Genomic DNA, 19,899 nt, shown 5'->3' on the forward strand with positions numbered 1-19,899 from the left:
AATGTTTGTTTTCCGGAGTAGAAGTTTACTTGTCCTTCAGCGTTCCAGGAAGGACTGTTCCGCTCCATTCTGTAATACTGGGGCTAGGGAGGAAGGAATGACAGGAGCTAATTCTAAACCTAGATGTTCATCCTTGAGCCTAGAGATTGCTGAACTTCCTGATCTAAGAACATACTAAAGCTGTCATCCATTAGGGTGACAGGACATGCCTCTCAGGTAACTCAGAGAGGTGAGCGAAAACTTTGGGTGAGATGGTAGCAGTTCCTCCAGAGTCTTAACCACACCTGTTGCTTGACAGGGATGGGCTGAGTGTGTTCAGACAACACACTCCTTAGAAACTTCTGCTGCTTCCCTTGCATCTAAGGCCTTAATTGTCCAGCTGCCCATATGACAGCACAGCCACATAGTCTACAAGGTGATATAGGTGGTATTATGTGTCCTGGCTGATAATAGTCCTAGAATGCAAGCTATATTTGATCTGCTTGATGGCCCTCAAGCAGCTCAACAGTTTTGTGTTGCCTCCCAAGACCAAAAAATCATTCTGAAGGTTCTGGAAAATGGTTTGCTAGTATAGGACCACAGAGAAATTTGACTTTGAAGCTGACCCTGCTTTGATTTGGGGGAGAGGGAGAGTGTTGTAATCAGTGATCTGCACAGATCCTTCTAATCTAAATTATTCTATGGTTCTACATATGGCATTTTGAGCAGCATGCATACATAATGTTTCATGTGAATTTTAAAAAGTGTCTTTAACACTGAACTAACTTTCTCTCTTAATACAAATTCCAGTAGTCCAAGCTGTTGTCTAATCCTACATTGAAAAACAAGTGCCTTAAATGTGTTTGAGCCTATGGGCTCGTCTACCTAACACATCAGAATCACAGAATCATAGAATCGTTTGGGTTGGAAAAGACCTTTAATATCATCGAGTCCAACCATCAATGTGATGCAATAGATCCCTGGCCCGCAGGAACAGAGCTGTTTCTGGAGCACAGGTGCATCAGGGCAGCACTGTGCCTGAGATCATAAGCCGGACAGAGAGGTAGGGCTAATCAGTTCAGGTGCAGTCTCGTGTTAACTGAACATTTCTGTATTTAAGATACTGACTACTGTCTCCTCATGGTGCTATGTTATGTCAGGAGGATACATTGGTTTGGTCAGAGCTATCTTGTGTCTCTCTCCATGCTGGGATTCGTGAAGATATGAAATGAAGATATGCCCCAAATCTTTTCTGTTCTTCAGTGGCTCGGGGTGATCACTGCAACTAGAGGTGGATACCTTATTGTCATTAGTATATGAGCAGTACAACCAATCTGAAGTAAGTGCTAGACATCTTTCTCAGTGGTCTTCTCAGATATTCTGAAAGCACTGTAACAGAACTGGAATAAATGAAAATATACAATTACACTATACTGGGGGTTTTTTTGCTATTTGTACCCAAATTCAGTTAATATTTATGCAATCTGGCTGTGGCAGACCCTGCGGAGTTACAGTGTACTTTCATGCTTACATCACTGTTAATCCATAAAACAGCTAGTGAGGTTTTCAGGGGAAAAAATCTAAGTGTGAATTTTAGTAATTAGTAATGCTAATTCTAGGCAAATAGATATTATGATAGATTTATCTAATATTCTACAGTATGTTTATGGTGCAACCTGGCTTCCAAACTTTCTGTCTGATTCTGTAGTTTTGATTGAGCTATCTCCATAGCAAAAACTTGGCACAGGTGTTGTATAAGCGTTTATTTTTTTACCATCTATGCACAAGATTATTTATGAGAAGAAGTACGCAGCAAGTTCCAAGAGGTCTTAGAAATTTTTATGAGTTAAAAAACAGAGATATGTAGCAAGAAGTCAAAAGGTCTGAGTACTTTTCCCAATACTAGGCACTAGGAAAAGCATTAAGTTAACAGGAAATTTGTGATCTTTCTGAAATAACATAACTTATTTCAAAAGTTTCCCTGTCTTCACAAACCAAAACCAGAATGTTTTGTAGCTGTAACGAATGCAGTAAGAAATGCTACAGGTACACTTTGGTACTGTACTTTTGGAATTAAGCTTACCTCGGTGTGGGAGCAGAGACCATTCACCACCTAGGCAATTAACATTCTACTCAAGGTTTCACCCTGGTGTAACAGAAGGTTGAATTTTGATCTGTGTCGGTAATGATGCGATAAAGTGACTCAGTTTCCTCAAAGGTCCATAGGTATTATGTCCTACATGCAGTAGTGAATTTTACCTGTAATGAATTGGAAAATGTTATCAAATAATTAGAGCTACAGGGTCAGAGACCAGAATAACAGAACAATGTTTGCCTGACAAGCACACAGATAAAATTTTGATGAAATGTTAACAGTGATAAAAGTCATTAATAATCATGTACACAAAGCTGGTTAAATATATCTCCTGCTGATACTTAATTCAGAAAATAAGTGTACAAATTTACTATGAACAATATGCAAAAATGATTTGAGATTGGATTCCTATTGTTACCTGGTTTATGTTTTATATGCTTCTCTAATTTGAGTCCATGCAGGGTATAGAACCCACACTGCTTGCCTTCCAGTTCTTTCCATCTGTCACAAGACTGGGAACTTAGGGGGGAAAGGGCTCAGTTATTCAGGAGAATGTAGAGGAAAAGCTTTCAGTATTGTTTAAAGCCCTATTCCTTCAATAGGGGTTCTGGAGACAAATTTCTGCATCTGGATTAAATCCCATTGATTCCATTGACTTGTCATTTGCATGGGCTTATGACAAGTTTGAGCCCTGATTTTAACATACTTGTTTATATATGTGTAAGGCCCTGATTTCTTTGGTAAATATATAAATGGTTAATACTATTGCTGATTATTATGCAAGGAAGTGAAGTACAAAATCCAGTGTTCATTGCTTTAGCTACACATGTATTTCTAAAAATGTATAACCATGCTAACTTTGAAGTTGAAGTACCTGAATGAACTTAATTATTTATATTTACTTAACATGAAGTGTATTGATGTATTTTCAGTTTTAAAAAACTTACAAAAAGATGGAGTTTTTATAACAAACTTAAGTTTATGATTTGCAGTGTCTTTGTTGAGATGTGAAGTTCATCCTGTTTACTGGTAGCAAACCCAGTCTTTTACAGGTGAACATAAAACTTTAAAACATTAAGAACTTTGTAGCTTTGGAATGTTGAAGCGGTTTTGAGTGATTTCTCAGGTGCCTTGTTTGTAGACAGAAAATTAGACTGATTTTCAAGTCTAAGTTTATAGATCATCTATCAATGTGGTCATCAGTAACGATATTTGTTTGTCATTTGGTTAAAGGTATTTCAAATTAAATTTTTGGACTTATCCATCTAATACTCTTCTGAAATTCTGATGCAATGATCATTAAATCAAGAGATTTCTCTTTACAATAACCAACAGGCAACTGCTGCTCTGAGCTGTGGGAGTTGTGCAGTCTTTTAAATAGTTTTTATTTTGGCCTTCTTCCTAATTTGCTAAAATATTGCAACATTAAAATTTTTTTCTAAACCTCAACTTCCACATGAATGAATCTAAAAGATTTTACATGGTCATGTTTCTGTGCTGCCTCTTAAAAGGTATTATGTCTGTATGTATAAATATAATTGTGGTTTTGCAGCTACAGCAAAGTCTGTGATATACTCTTGGCCTTAAAAATGGGTGGTCCAATCAGAGCATGATTAATTCCTTTTGGGTCTTTTGGTCAATCAGGGTTTCACAAGTAAATGTAACAAAGTGTCTTGTCTGTTTTCCCTTCATTTGCGTGAGACTATGGTAAAAGTTATGTCCTATTCCTTCCTCAGTCTGCACCTTGTGGTCAGCAAATTGTGGTCCTGTAAACTGCGAGTCTTTTATCTGATATCCTTCTAATTAACTTCACAATACCCCAGTTGTGAAAGTGCATCAGGCATTCAGAAAAATGGAAGCATGCTTCTTATGTTCACAGTTTTAACAGTTTATGAACCTATCTCACAATTTCTGAGTGCAGTGTGACCATACCTTAATCTGGTCCTTAAGAGAATACACAGTGTATTTCCAGTAAAATATATATGGGAATTTAGATAATTAGGTTTTACACAAGTTGGCCTGGCTGTTCAGCATCTTCGGTCAAAATTAACTTCTCCTATGTATTTAGCAATGGGAGTGAAATTAGTATATAACTTTATTTCTTATAAAAATAAAGGTCGTCTATTTACATGAAATTATATTTTTCATGTGTATGTTCTACTAAATTCACCACTACATGTCTGCTGAGTATAGTAGAGTTACTACTAGTATAAATTTACGCAATAGATTAAAGAAAAAAAAAAAAGATGGCAGAGAGATAATTGAGAAAGCCCTAGTTTTGGACTAATATAATAGAGGCTGATTTTGGACTTAAAGAATTTTTATTGGTTTTGCATGAGCTGGAAAATATGCTGCAGCTTGGGGAATTGTTGTTTAAACTCTATCTTCAACCTGAGAGATGAGAAATATAGAATGCTATGGTTATATAGAAGCAGTTCAAATGAATGTTCTGGGGTTCATTCTACACTGTATATGCTATGTACATCGTTACTCTTATCTACTTTTCTACTTCTGAGGTTTTCTTTCTGATGCTGTTTTGCTCACGTAGCTTTAATGGACATCAGCAAACTGGAACACTGTTATATGAATATTTTTGCAATCAATGCACTACTTTTTCTGAAAATGCGATGGAATATTAGAACATAGACTTTTGTATTGCAAAAGCATGCTTTTTAAAATCTGGTATTCAGTACTCTCTGATGAATTCATACCGCTATTTAGAGTAATTCTTGAAACTCTTGCTCCTACATGAGTGTTTCTACTGTGAATATTGCATTCTATTGAAAAAGCAGTGCGCATGGATCTCAAATTTCTGTTGTTCTTGGTCTACCGTGGATTTGTGCACATCCCGATCCATAGTCTGCAGTTTCCTGAAGGGAGATGACCACCCCTTTGCTGTATATAGAAAGTAATTTGTACTAGAAATCGTTATGTGCTATCTACATGCAGAAGAGCTAGCCTAAACTGTTAATATTGTGAACAGTTGTGACAATACATTATGAGTTGATTTCTGGTAGGATTGTTTGGGGTCTCTCACAAAGAGCATCAGTCTAAGCCAAAGATGGTAAGCAAGGGGAAGCAAATATAGTGGACATTATGTTTTCAAATACTGAAAACGTTCAACAACTTTTATTTTTTAATGAGAAAGGGTGTCCCAAGAATATTCAAAACTCTGTAAGGTGTGGTAACCACCTATACCTTCATGTCCTTTACATCACCAAAATATTAATATAGGCATATTTCAGCCTGGTGTTATGGGTGTTACTTAGGTATGATTGTTCTCAGGTTTCCCTTTTTTATTTTATGCATGTATCAACAAATGCTAATTGGTTTTATCTACCACTAGTTAGGTGGTCTGTAGATAATATTCAGAGAACCATTTTTGTGCTAATCCAATCACTCATTATAGTAGGTATATTACCAATTTCATTCCAGCATGTTGGCTTTTTTAATGTGATAGCGCTTACCTTTAGAAATGAGACTAAGATCTCTAATTCCATTGCCCCCTCCTTGGATAAATGTAGCAGCCCGATTAAAGTGCCAAAAAATGGAAGCTCACTAATGAATCAACCTTCTATTTTGTTTCATTATTGTTAGCTTCAGGTATCTCTGTAATGTGTTTTTCTTAATCATGGTAAGTAAACTTACCTCTTGAATGGTCTTAAAGTATGAGAAAGAAGAAATAAATAAGTAGCACAATACATGAGCATCATGCAATCACTCCTTGCAAAATATCATCTAACTACCACAGGGAAATCACCACTTACTACTGTGAAGAACTATGAGTCAGCTAATAAGTCAGCATGTCTGTAAGATGATGAAAGCTTCTTGAAAAAGTCACCTGCAAAGTTTTCTTTTTATCTGGATTTTGCATAATAGATTATTTAAAATTCAGCTGTAAATTATACTTCCACCAGATTTCACATAGATTTCACTACTACTACACACAGAGTAAATACTGCAAGATTTCACACAGATTGCCTTACTACCACACACACAGAGTAAATACTGCAAAGTGACTATACCACACAGCTTGCAAGTTATTTCACACAGGATCATTTTTGCTTTAATAACAATGTCTATTGGAAATTTACTATGCTACAACAATAGCTTTACATGAAAACTTGTGAATTTGGAATATTAATGTAAGATAAATTACTTTTAAATTGAATTTCTAGAATGCAATTGATTGTGTTTGCCTGGGATGAGTAAGGAATTATCCACACTGTTATCTAAAATTTAGATATGCTTCTTCTGAGCAAGTTGGAGAATAATTTAGGAATATTTCTGATAAAATGCAGTGTATTTCACATTGCCTTAGATTACGTGAGAAACAGAAGAGCAATGTTTTGGTAAAGTATATCTTTAAACCATGTTTATAGGTAAGGTAAAGGTTGAATTTTCAATTTATTAAAGGCAGAAGTATCAAAAACTTTCTACCTTCATTTCTGAGACTATTTTCTTCTTGAAATCTTTGCATATCTTTAAAAGACTTTTTTATTTGTTGCAGGTTGTTGTTTTTTTTCTATAGCCAGCATAGATTTAAGTTTGCTATATTCCTTAGAACGTTACTCCAATGTACGTTATTGACCAGCATTTTCCAATGGTTATGAAAAGCAAAAGGGTCATAAGACATAAAAATGAATAGATGGCTTGATTTTATTCTGGCATTCAACTTGCTTAGCTATAAAAGCTTTTCTCCATTTGTCAACAGGGAAACCATTCTTGTGAATTCTGCAGTGGCAGACCTTAGTAACAGGTAAAAATCCACCCAGGAGAGGCAAGAACAGTCGAAAGTCTCTTAATTAGCTTTTTAATTTACAGTGAAAATACATTTTTTTATTAGTCATGAGTAACCTGTAACCTAACATGGTGTTACTCACTTGAAAAAATAATTTTGTTTTGATTGCAAAGGAATCCACTGCATTCTGAATGCCAAGTTAACAACGAATGTCTTGCTTATGAAGCAGAAATTTACTACTTCATCTAATGAGTGAAGAAAGAAACTCAAATGAATACAATAAACAGGATTTTCTGAAAAAAAGCAACACAGTTGGATTTGATTTGAAAAGAGCGATAGCAGGCATATGTCATGTGTCATTATAGGAGAGAACTGGCAACAGTATTATTCATTATGTGGTTTCAGAGTGCCCTAAATTGGAGTATAAGATTATTGGAAGTGGATGATTTCCCCAGATTACTGCTTAATAGTGACTAAAGGGCCCACATTACTCATATTTGCAATGAAAATAGTGCCAAAAACCAGCAGTAGTTGACTGGAATGAAATGTGGAGCCCTCAGGGTTTTAGCTTGAGATGCAGCTTAATTGTGTGTCTCTTGCTTAATACAAATGTCCCTGAGTCTCTGAGGCTGGTGTGCTTTCAGCACTTGCAAATTGATCCAGCAGTTTCCAAAGTATTTACAGGTTTTTTTTCTTCACTGCTTTCTAAACAAATTATTATAATGACTTTGCAGACGAAAGTAGGTTTCCCTGTTTCTCACTGTTTATCATTACCAAATGCTGTATTTTTTTTAGCTTCCTGTCAGCTTTTATTTATTTCCTTTATCTGCTTAATATTCTATAATGACATGGTTGGAAGAGGGTTAGGGTCTGAATTTTCGTGAATGGAACCTTCCTTTTGTACTTCTAGAAAAATGGACATGTAAGAATGACCCAACCGGCACTACTGTACTTTTGCTGTAATACAACTGATGTGTTGGTCATTCTTGTAAATGAAATATAAATGTTGTGAATTACTTTTAAACAAAAGCAATTAGTATTTTCAAGCAGATTTATTAAACTACTTTTTGGAAGAATTTAAACTCTGAAATATCTTATATTTTTAAGGGCATATCTTAGCACTATTTGGATAATTTTTTGCTAAATTGGTTGTAGGGTATGCATAGAGCATTCTTGTAGAACAGCTAAATTAGAAACGACCTGAAGTTTACAGAAATTTGACCAAAAAATCATGTTGTATTTCTTTCATGGTATTTAGAAATTGTCTCTGCCACATCCCATGAGACGAAGCAAAAACATTGCCTTACTGTGAAAGAAAACCATTTTGTCATGCAAAGGTGCTGGACTGAAGTGCAGAAGAATTAGTTTTAATTCAGTTCTATGTTGAATTCCTGGTATGCCAAACTCAGACAAGACTTTTAACTGCTGTGCTTCTATTCCCTTCTGATAAAATGGAAACAAAAGTACTTTCTTTTTGCCTGTTGTAAATGTAAGGTGTAAGTAGCACAGACTAACTTTTATATAGAAAATGCCTTGGGAAAGGACCTCAAGAAGTCATCCTGTCCATCTACTTTAAAAAGCAAGGCATGGAACTAAAGTATTTAAATGTTCTGTTACAAATAGGGAGATGAGCAATGGAAGAAATTATTCCTATATTGCATCCTGTCTGGCAAAGGTCATGATTTCTACTTCTTACCTACAATACCTCATCAATTTGAATAAGGTATGAAAGAAATGTCAGATTCTGAAAATGATGCTTACAGTCTTTGAATTCAGAGGGATCACTTAAGTGCTTTTGGGTCAATATGGTTGACTCAGTTAGAAAGTAACTAGGATTAATTGGTAGAATTTATAAATAGTAGCTGATTAAAACCATGATCTTAAATATTCAAAATAAACTGAACTGTTACACCTTCTGAGTTTCACCAGCCCCTAAGTAGTACATCTCTTAATGTTGATCTTGTGGTTGTGTTCTTCAAAGAGAAAATTACTGATGACGATTTTTAATTGTTATTATTTCCTTTGGCTTAGAAGATTAAATAGCTGTCTTACACTGCTCAGCAAAATTTCTAATGAACATTTATAACTTTTGTAGATCAGGGGTTTTTTTAACATTTGTTAGAGACATTGCTGCCTGAATTTAGCCCCTATTACAAATGAAGTTATTTATTATGTTGTATTAATTGCAAATTTCTGCCTTTCAGAAATTACTTTTGCAGTTCATATTTCTGCAATACAGTAAAATATTAACTGTGCAACAAGAAGCATGATACTGGAGAATCCCTGAGGTGTTACACAATTAATACAAAGGATGAATATCAGTAAAGATGTCTGGGTTGATGTGATATGATAGTTTTTAATATATAGGAGAAATTCAAGATGAAGAATAAAATTGATCTCATTCATGCTAAGGTGAGAACTCAAAATTTGGAAACAGAATTTTTCTAGAAGGAGAAAACCTGTACGAAAAGTACAAATGACATTTGAAAAATAGAAGGAGGTTCTTCTTACAGTAAGTTGAGGCAAACACACATGTATGATCACATAATAAGACTTTTTTGTGATCATTATTTATATCTCATACATTTTTGAGATCAGTTATTAGGCGATGAAAGCTACATTCCATTGTTCTGTGTAAAACCCCACTGAAATAATTATATTCCTTCCATGTAGCAAGGTGTGGTTTTTTCCCCCTGTATAGTCTAATATTGTTCTACCACCTCTTGGGGAAAGAAAGGACATATTTGATTATATTATGTTTTCCCTAAATCAAAAAATACTTTCACTGTATCAGATTACAGGTGAACAAGTGGGAAAACCTTGTTCTTCAGTAGGGCTTTAGCTAGATACAAGGTTTGGTCTGACAGAGCTTGCATAATGTCATTACCTGCCATACAGGAGGTGTTCAGGAGAAGATGCCTTCTGTTGTGTTCAGACCTTACAGGTTAGACTAGCTGCTTGTGATAAGACTTTTACTGGCCTCGAAATCTCTGGACCTGACTCCCTCCCTTCAGTCCTTACCTTCATTGGCTCTGGGGAGTGTTGTGTTGCTCTCAATGTCCTGAGAATACTTGCAGCTCTGCATTAAGACAACATTTTTCAAAGTATACACAAAGAATATGTATCTCCAGCTGTTTTAAGATGGAGTGTATTTCTCCACTGCATTTGCTTCAGTAAGGGCAAGGGGGCTTGTTGCTTTTTATTTTCTCTGAAGGATCAAATCGACCCAGCTAGAAATAGATAAGCATGAAAATACCTCAGGTGTCTAGCTGCTATGTCTTGCTTGTATGCCCATGTTAATAACAGTTGACCAAATACAGGATAGGAATGTATGTTTTTCTCAGATCATCCGGGACCTTTATTTTTTTCTTTGGGCCTTGTCTGCAGTAAAGAAAATAGTTTGTCCTCTGGTATCAGCTGGACGTGTATCATATAATCAACTCCCTGCCATTTTGGGAATGGTGTTTGTTATTTGCCCTGCTCTGGTATCTGCCTTTTTACTTTTTCCACCTCTTCTCCTGCCCTCTTTAAGGTATATTGGGACTGATTGAATGGCCTGTGGACTGGATGTCAGACAGGATGATTTGGTCCCTTCAGTCTTTGATTTCTGTGAAAGCTATGAAGTACAGGTGTTCTAAATCTGACTCTGCTAGTTAGTTACTGTCACAAAAATCACTTATGTGCCTTGTGCCTCAGTATTCCCATCTGGAAAACTTGGGTATTATTTAGCAGCTTCAGACATCATACATATTAAATATCTGGGAAAAAAATTGAAAGTTTAATCTAATTAAAATACTCATCTCAAGAAAACAACTTGGACTTGATCTTCTACAGATTAGAGCACGACTGGAACTCAGACCAGATATTAATTGCTATTCAAATATTACACATTTTTTGTTAAGTGATTACATACCAGTAATCTGTACAGTTGCACAGTTGGTTGTCACATCCTTGTAATATTCTTCTGCTACTTCTTTTCCTGGCCAAAAGATGTGGTGCTTTACCCATTACAGTTTCTGTAAGCTTCATGCTGTTAATGTTCCTATCTATTAAATACTGTGTCCGAAAACGCAAAGTATGCAAGGGAATACTAATTGAAATTACTGTATTTATTTCTCTCTGAGGAAAAGTATCTATGTACTATAATACTACGTCTTAGGGCTAGAGATCTTGGAATTCACATTCACAGTAACAGCAATCTACTTTGTGCTAAAGATAATAGGAGACAATACTTTGCTAGGAGCAATATCTTTTATGTCTATTCTGTTGTATGAAGCCAAAGCCTAAGGCAGTTAGATAACACATATTAATAGGAACAAAACTTTTATAATATTCAGGGAGTAAATATTCACCACTTCTGTGTTAATCCAGAAACAGAGCACTGTGATTGTTCGATATAAAACCAAATGGAGAAGTATCTGCTTCTCTGTAGATGGAATCTTTGAAAATAGAAATGACTAGACAGCATCCAGTAGGCAAGCCAGCAGTGCACTTTGTGCATGGAGCTGTGCAAAGTGAAGCTACCTGCACCTCTGAGAATAATTGTAAAACCCCAGTTGCATATGTCTCTGGAAGGAATCTGTACATTGCCTGTATTTTCCACAAAAATGCAGTTAAGCTGTATTTCAAGTTCACAGTAGGAGGTTTCTGCTTAGTCTTTGCACAACCTTTGCCTGCACAATATTCTCAATACTTGTTTATTCCGTTGGCTGAAAAATAAACCTTTTCAAAGAACTAGAAACTTGCATTCTTTCCCTGACTAATACTGTACCCCTCTCATTATTGTCTATGTTCATTAGTATATATATCACTTGAATGAAGTAATGTGCTTTGTTTGTCATAAAAGGAGACACACGTCTGAAGAGCTTTATTTTCATTTCACAGAGCTGTGCCACTGTACATTTAGTGTAGTTGTAAGCTAAATGCTTCGTCATTTAATTATGTCACCATTAACAGCCACTTACGATAATAAAAACTTTTTTGTGAGGTTTTTTTCCTCCTGATAAGTACAGTATACACTGATACGCTTTTGATTTCAATTAGACTGTCACCATAGCATATAAATGGTGGGGGTTTTTATGTCAGGATATGGAAGATGGGCCAGCTGAAAGGAAAGCAGCTGTTTTGCTTAAGCACATAGATTTTAGACTGAAGAATGAAATCATGTCCTAATGATGTTTAGTTAAGCTGTAATAATGATCTTGATGTGATCTGTTGTGGCCACTGTATTGGTTTAAATGTTTTATTATTTGTAGAACAGTTCAAATCTAATTCTTAGTTTAAATTTATGTGATACTACATAATCAAAGATATCGTCTGAATTAGTGTTTATTTGCATGTCAGTATGTGTTTGGTGCAGAGCTATGCCCACTGATGGTAACAAAGAGTTTGCTGAAAGTTTTGGGAATATATTTTAGCAATATATAAATCTATTTACATGTTTTAATGCAGTTGCATGTAAAATATGTGGGTTTTATTTAAGAAATCTCTTAGATATTTTTTGAGTGAGGCTTTCTCTGGAAAACTGCAATGCCAAATGCATCTCTGTTCTCTAAGAAAATAATTTTGTTCATTTGAAACAGAATGTGAAGTACTCCATGTGAAAGGTTTTTAAATAATCATTCTAAATATTCCACACAGCTGAAGCTCTGAGATGATGTCTTTCCCTCCTCAGCAGACTGCCTACTCATGTTAAGCACCCTGGGTTAAAAGCCTCAGTATTGCAGAGATTGGGCTGACAGGTGTGATACTACTAATGCTTTTCTTTCTAGGACTAAACTTGCTATCACTCTAAATGGCCTAAGTTATTAAAAACAACAGACATTTCTATTTTTCATCCACAACAGATAATTGGACACATAATTTTTTATGGACTCTAAAAATGTTATAATTGTATGGAGATAAATATTTTAAAATTTTGAAATATTAGCAGATAGGCTATAATCAACACAAAACTGACTTTGTATTGTGTAAGAAAATGTTTACTTTTAATTATAGCTTCTCTTTATTGTTTTATTTAAGGGGCTGTTAAAAGATTGTATAGATAAAGAGAAATATTCAAGTGTAGTTAAAAAGACCTTTTTGGAGAATACAGTTTTCCAAAGCATCCCTGTACAGCTTTCAGGGTGAAAACAGGCTTTTTCATTCAAGAAATTCTGCTGAAGTGGGTTTATGTCTAGTGTTCTGTTTAATGTTTCTATACTATTTTAAAGCTCCATGAACATCTGCAGAATGAGAGCCAGTGATAGTAAAATGAAATACTGGTAACCTTTCAGATATGTGAATGGAGCATGATTCAGTTTTGAAATTCATCTCAATTACACTGAGCACAAAGTAGATGTGTTCAGCTGTCAAGCTCATAATGCTTTTTTTTTTTTGCATAAATAATAAATAATAGCAGAATGACATGTGGTGGTACCAATATGTTAAAATCAAGTCTGTTTTTTGTATGAATTCACTTGTGTGAAATATGAGGAATAATTTTTGAAAGATGATGGTAAAAAAAAGGTCCTTCCCTGTGGAAAGAATATAGAGTGAAATTCTCCCTCACGATATACTTGCAGAAATGTATCTTAGGTTGTACTGGAAGAGCAGACAGAGGTAGCTGTTAAATTCCAGTATCAAACATCCGTTCGGATAAACATGTTTTGGGGAGTTTCCTTTACTTTTCATTTAGGGGGATTTTAATATAAATTGACTTTGAAAAGATGTTTTCAGTCTGAAGTGAAAAACTGGTGAGAACATGGTTCTTATATAAACTAATAAAAATATTTGAGCATTAGCTCTTTCTGTTTTGATTTTCTTACTATCCATTTTACTGAGGTGCAGTTCTCTAGGACTGGTACTACATTTTGAAAAGGCTGAGTAGGACAGATATAAAAATAGTATTTCTTCTGTGCAAATGAAACAATTACAAAGATTAATTAAAATGGAGCAATGTAGAGAGAAAACTCATTAAGGATTACCAAACATTTCAGTGAGAATGTAACTATGAGGATATCAAAATCATATTTACACTTAAGTGGCTCTGACCCCAAATCTGAGGCAAAATCACTGCAGTTATTATACTTATATTCAGTTCAGTCATAGCAATCACTGCAATATATAGGTTTATTTATAGGATATATCCTATATAACAGAAGTATTCAAGAGAAGAAATGTGAGAAGTGCTCCAAATGAGGCAGCTGTGGATTGAGCCCTGGCTTGTAACTTTTTTAATTTCCAACTTTTGCTACTGGATATCAATGTGACTTTCATAGTTTTCTCTTTTGTAGTATTAGGAGTTGGTGTCAATACGACATCCTGTAAGAAGCAGTGGGAAATTCTGATGAAAAAACAGGGAAATTTAAAAGCCAGATGTTGTTCTATTGTCAACATTTTTACAATGAAAAGAAGCAGCCCGTAGTGTGTGTGTTTCTAACTTTACTTTTGCCTGACTGCTCCCCCAGTATCAAAACCTTAAAACCCTGCAATAACTTTATTCTACGAAATTCACTATTAAGACTAAAAGGATTTTAATTAGACCTAGTTCACAAGCTGTACTGAGACCATCAGCGGTGCCTGTACATGAAATGAAAAAGTAAATGAAGCACAGAGATGCTCTGGTTTCAGGCACATTTTATTGGGGTTGACAATGTTAACTTATTTAGTAGGAAAGCACTCCTCTTTTCAGTGCTTGAATTACTAGAGGAATTCTGTGGTCTATGGCATACAGAAGGTTGCATTAGAATATGATAAATAGTCTGTCTTACCCTTTAAAGTTTTTATTAAGAGCTATTTTGACTAGCACATAGGTTGCATATAAAATATATTGTTTTCCTTCCTCTTCCTTTTCACATTCAGGTTGGAATAATAGATGCCATTTAGAGCAATGTTATCAATGTGGCATTCACAAACCCATACACCATTGTGTATATTAATTTGTTCAACTTATTTTCAGGCTTTTCTGAGGGAACAATAGAGTTCTTTTAAAATAATTTGAATTTTTCAACTATGAATAAATCTGGTTAAAATACATTTAAATATCCAGATCTAGTGAGAATTGGGCATAAGGCTGTAATGTCGCAAACAGAACAAGTACAGCAGTCATTACAGCTCTGAAATATTTTGTACAAATCTATTGGGCCTCATTTTGTAATTTGTTAATTTGATATTCAAATTCTATTTTATGTTCTTCCTTCAGCACCCCCTACTTAAATTAACAGTACTGAAATTGTAAACTAATAGACCTATCTTTCACCCACACTTTGATTTCTCAGAAACTAATAAAAATTAAACATTCATTATTTATCAAAACATTATTGTGTATTTTCTCTGGTCAGTAAGCAAAACTGTATGGCAGTAATAAAATTTAGAAAATGACAGTTGAGGTTCTCATCAAATCATCATTTCCCAACAGTTAATATTCGCATAAATCCTTGTTTAAAGCCAAGCAAACTTTTCAAATTTATTTTTACCTTTATTCTTATCCTTGACATAACTATTAAATGGCCCATTTTCCTTGCTGAGCAGGTTAAGAGAGGCTACTGTATGTAACCCATGGAGTGAGGCACACAGTGGCCTAAAAATAGGGAATACCATGGGACTAAATTTGAATTTGCTAATTCCCATTTGCAATATCTTAACTGACAAACTGTTTCCTATTCATTTTAATGGGACTAGTGATGGATCATGTTATAGCGTAAGGAGACATACTGAATAGGTCTGTAGGTCTAAGAGGGATGGCATATTTGTCACAGATCATATGGTGAGTTATAAATTATACCTGCTGTCTTTTGTGCTCAGTAATCCCATTATAGTCAAGGAGTATACAATATGAAAGAGAGCAGATGGTTCTGTCTCTGCTGCCTTCCTTCTGAGTTTCTGTCCTGGCTGTACTGCCAGGTAAATAGGCGCATTTCTCTGCTGTTCTTCATTTCTACACAGGTCTCAGTTGTTGTTCATCTGAGAGCAAAATCTGTGGTCATTATGGGAAGTAGAACTTCACAGTGTCTGGTTCCTTAATCCAGTTTTTTATTAGACTTGATTTTTGTAGTTCTGGTACAGTCTAATCTAGTGCACATTCACTGGTCAAAACTTAGAAAATTCACTTTACTTCCTCCTATCTTTCCTCATAAATAGATGGTCTACCTTGGAAAAGGTAGAGTGCAAGTGGTGGGAAAGGCAGAGCTTGTTCTTCACACATACTAATTTGTTTGCATCCCGTTTGAGACTGTCATAGGTATCTTTTTATAGAAGAAAGGAACACAGATGGGAGACTAACTCAAGTGTTTTAAACACATTCTTTGCTGCCACAAAGTGATTGTATTCATTGCCACCATTAACCCCATTGACTCAGTCACTGCACAATGGCTGAAGCTGCACTTCTGAAACACTCCAGCATGGAAACATTGACAGACTCGATAAACAGGCTGAAGTGTAAGACACTGCTGTTGCCTATTGAACAGCTCTGGGCACAGATAGCTTCCTTTTAATATGGACAGAAAGACTAAGTGAAATTTTAGTCAAACAAAAAAGGCTGTCTGAGAATACTGAAATGCCAGACCATGTGGTATTTTGACAATATTGTATTTGTCTTCTCTGCACCATTGTAACTATTTCAGTTACCGTTTGTCTATGATTTACTGAGGTTTTTCTTGTTTACATTTAGCTTAGTTTGCTGGTGTATTGCACACTTATTTGTCTTTTAAATTCACATGAATAATCTCTCCATAGACATAATCTATGGTTTGTTTTTAGACACAACGTGAATTTAGCATAGTATATGAACATTGCTGTATTTTTATTCCCTTTGTTTTGTTGTTGTGGGTGTTGTTTTCTCCTTAAATAGGACATTTAGATATAAAATACCATGTACTCTTCTTATTTAGAAGCCCTTAATAAGAGAAAGGATGTTGCATATGTATTACTTCTAAGTTTCAAAGAGTTCAGCTTTAGTGTTATGCTGATAAATACCTAAACAGACAATTCTCTATGTATATTTTGGTCCTGTCAGCTGAGTGAGGTGTAGAAAGCCACCTTTTATTGATTCTCCAGTGTGTTTGGGACAATTGCTCAATTATAGAATCATAGAATCATTTAGGTTGGAAAAGACCTTCAAGATCATCAAGTCCAACCATCAACCATGCCCACTAAACCATGTCCTGAACTACCCCGTCCACTCGCTTTTTGACTATCTCCAGGGATGGTGACTCAACCACTTCCCTGGGCAGCCCATTCCAATGTTTGACAACCCTCTCAGTAAAAAATTTTTTCCTAATATCTAACCTAAATCTCCCTTGCCTCAACTTGAGGCCATTTCCTCTTGTCCTATCTCCAGCCACCTGACGGAAGAGACCAACCCCCACCTCACTACACCCTCCTTTCAGGTAGTTGTAGAGAGCGATCAGGTCTCCCCTCAGCCTCCTCTTCTCCAGACTAAACAGCCCCAGTTCCTTCAGCCACTCCTCATCAGACTTGTGCTCCAGGCCCCTCACCAACTCGGTTGCCCTTCTCTGGACACGCTCCAGCACCTCCAGGTCTTTCCTGCAGTGAGGGGCCCAAAACTGAACACAGGACTCGAGGAGCAGCCTCACCAGTGCCCAGTACAGGGGAACAACCACCTCCCTGCTCCTGCTGGCCACACTATTTCTGATACAGGCCAGGATGCTGTTGGCCTTCTTGGCCACCTGGGCACACTGCTGGTTCATATTCAACCTTCTGTCAGCCAGCACCCCCAGGTCTTTCTCTGCCGGGCAGCTTTCCAGCCCCTCTTCCCCAAGCCTGTAGCGCTGCATGGGGTTGCTGTGACCAAAGTGCAGGACCCGGCAGTTGGCCTTGTTGAACTTCAAATTACCTTGAAACAACATGGAAACCCTCGATTAGGTATGGATTTAGAGATAGGTACCTTTTAAATCAAGTGAATTATGCAAGTAAGCTGATCTTAAGAAAGTGGATTCTAGATTGCAGACTTTATTACAAGGGCTACATGGGTTGTTTCTTTCTTTTTTCCCTTCTTGCTTGGTGGTAGCTTAAACTCCCTGATGTTTGTATAGGAAAATACTTTAATATTTGTGATACAAATGTTTACAAAAGACAAATACAGATACATCATACTTTAAAAACAAATCACAGGGAGATTATTCAGCAAGCCTGTGCCATTGATCACAATCATTGTACTTATATTGCATGCTGCTTTTAAAAGCAGCAGAGTAGTATGCATTTTTCTGAAGCAGAGTTGAATAGACTCCATTTGTCATGTATTGCTAATGCTGGAACCCAATTGATCGCTACCATTTATGACTCCCTGACCACATTTTTGCAATGAGAATTTATTATGGAAGGTAGATAAATTTCTCACAAAAGCTTCATTTTTGTTTTTTGTTTGGTGGTTGGGTTGGGGTTTTTTTTGAGGGGCGGGGGGCGTTCTCTTATTTTAGTAGCCAAAATAAATGCAAAAAACCCAAGCATGTTCTGGAGAATTTTATGCTATTGGCAGTTAAAAAATGTATTTATTCTTCTTATTGTTAATGATTTCTTCTTCTTCTTTGTTTTTGTTTTTGGGGTTTTTTTTTGTAACTAAGGAAATAACTAAATATTAGTAAAATTTGATATCAAATGATGCCAAAGTAATGGTCTTAGTATGAGTTCATATATTCTGGAGAAGTGCAGAGGACAAACTAATCATTATATGACTGATAAAAAGGCAGGAAATTTTCTGATACTCAGTAGCAGTCAGTTGGAAATAGGACTGCTTAGGATGTATTTTAAATGGGTCGTAACTTTGCATATTGTTAGCAAATAAAAAAGTAGGAAAGAACCACCTTTTTCAAAATGAAATACTTTCTTTTTTGTGTATTTAATTAAGATTTTTTTTTCCCCTTTGAAACCCATATTGTGCTGAGCAGTTTCTTTGAAACTGGACCCATGATGCTAAAATAATAATTTAAGATGTTATAAAGAAACCTTAAGATTCATCTGCCTTCAACAGACTGGAGGCTTTAGTTAGCAAAGTCTAGCCTTTTCAATCTTAATTAAGACTTCATTTTATATTGTATAGAGTCATCAGTTAGAAAAACAATGGTGTATGGCAGTAGAGGTAGAAGAGGAGAATGTGCATGCTTTGCTGCTGAACATCCAAGGGATGTTATTTACTTCAGTGTACAGTAGCGCTAGTCTTAATTTCATGTCCTTAGGCAATGTGAAATGAAAATAAGGCTGCTTCTCAGGCAAAATAAAAATAAATGTTTACAAAAGATTATGTTAGAAACAGTTAATTTGAAGGAAGGGGAAAAACTATAGTCTGATGTGGGAGCAAGAGAGGAATATAATGGATTTGTGGTAACAATTAGTTAATGATGAGATATAGATGCAGTGAGGTCAGTTTCAGAAATAATCTTGTTTTAGGGGATATTTACTTACAAGTATATACATAAACTATAAGTGAACCTTCTCAGCCTCTACCTAAACCGATACAGAACTAATAACATTATTTTAGAATATATTACAAAACAGGAATTGTAACAATTATGACTGCCATAAGGACCAAAGGTTATACCCTTCAGCCCACAGATACATTCAGGGCAAGCGATAATTATTATCCAACTATTTTTTGAAGGGAGAGAGAAACTTTGAGAGGTATGAAGTTTCTGTAGATTCTAGGAAAATACATCCATAGCTGAAGAATATGAGAACTCCGCTTGCCCCAAAGCACTTCTGAATACAGTCTCCTTTGTAGAAGAGGGAGATAAGATTCTCAGTTGCCAGATCCATACATTGTGTGTCGTTGAATCACGTGCTCTGGTTTTCTTTCTTAAAGTCTACCAGTAATTTCCTAGTGTCACTGCGCAAGTCTTTCTTAATTTCCAGTCTAGAAGGATTTGCTGATTGCTGGGAATTCTTTGACCACTTCTTCAAACAGCTGATCATAATAATGATAACGCTCTTATTTAATGAGGTGGCACTCCTCTAAGGACTAAGCAAATATTATTTATGGCTCAAATAATTCAGGTACAGAGAAGTTTAAATCATCATGTAGTACCCAAGGGAGGGCTGCACTATTTCTGTCTAAGATTTCTTGAAAGAAATATGGGTGTTTGCATCCTAT

At 35.7% G+C, this 19,899-nt stretch overlaps 1 protein-coding gene across 2 annotated transcripts in view; it reads left to right on the forward strand.

Annotated features, from left to right (window-relative positions):
- The window catches only part of RBFOX1 (RNA binding fox-1 homolog 1), a 939,260-nt gene that overhangs the window by 403,162 nt on the left and 516,199 nt on the right, over nt 1-19,899 (forward strand). The gene's annotated exons all lie outside the window — the stretch shown is intronic.

The sequence above is a fragment of the Buteo buteo genome, chromosome 29, assembly GCF_964188355.1.
Source record: "Buteo buteo chromosome 29, bButBut1.hap1.1, whole genome shotgun sequence".
Classification (NCBI taxonomy): Eukaryota; Metazoa; Chordata; class Aves; order Accipitriformes; family Accipitridae; genus Buteo; species Buteo buteo.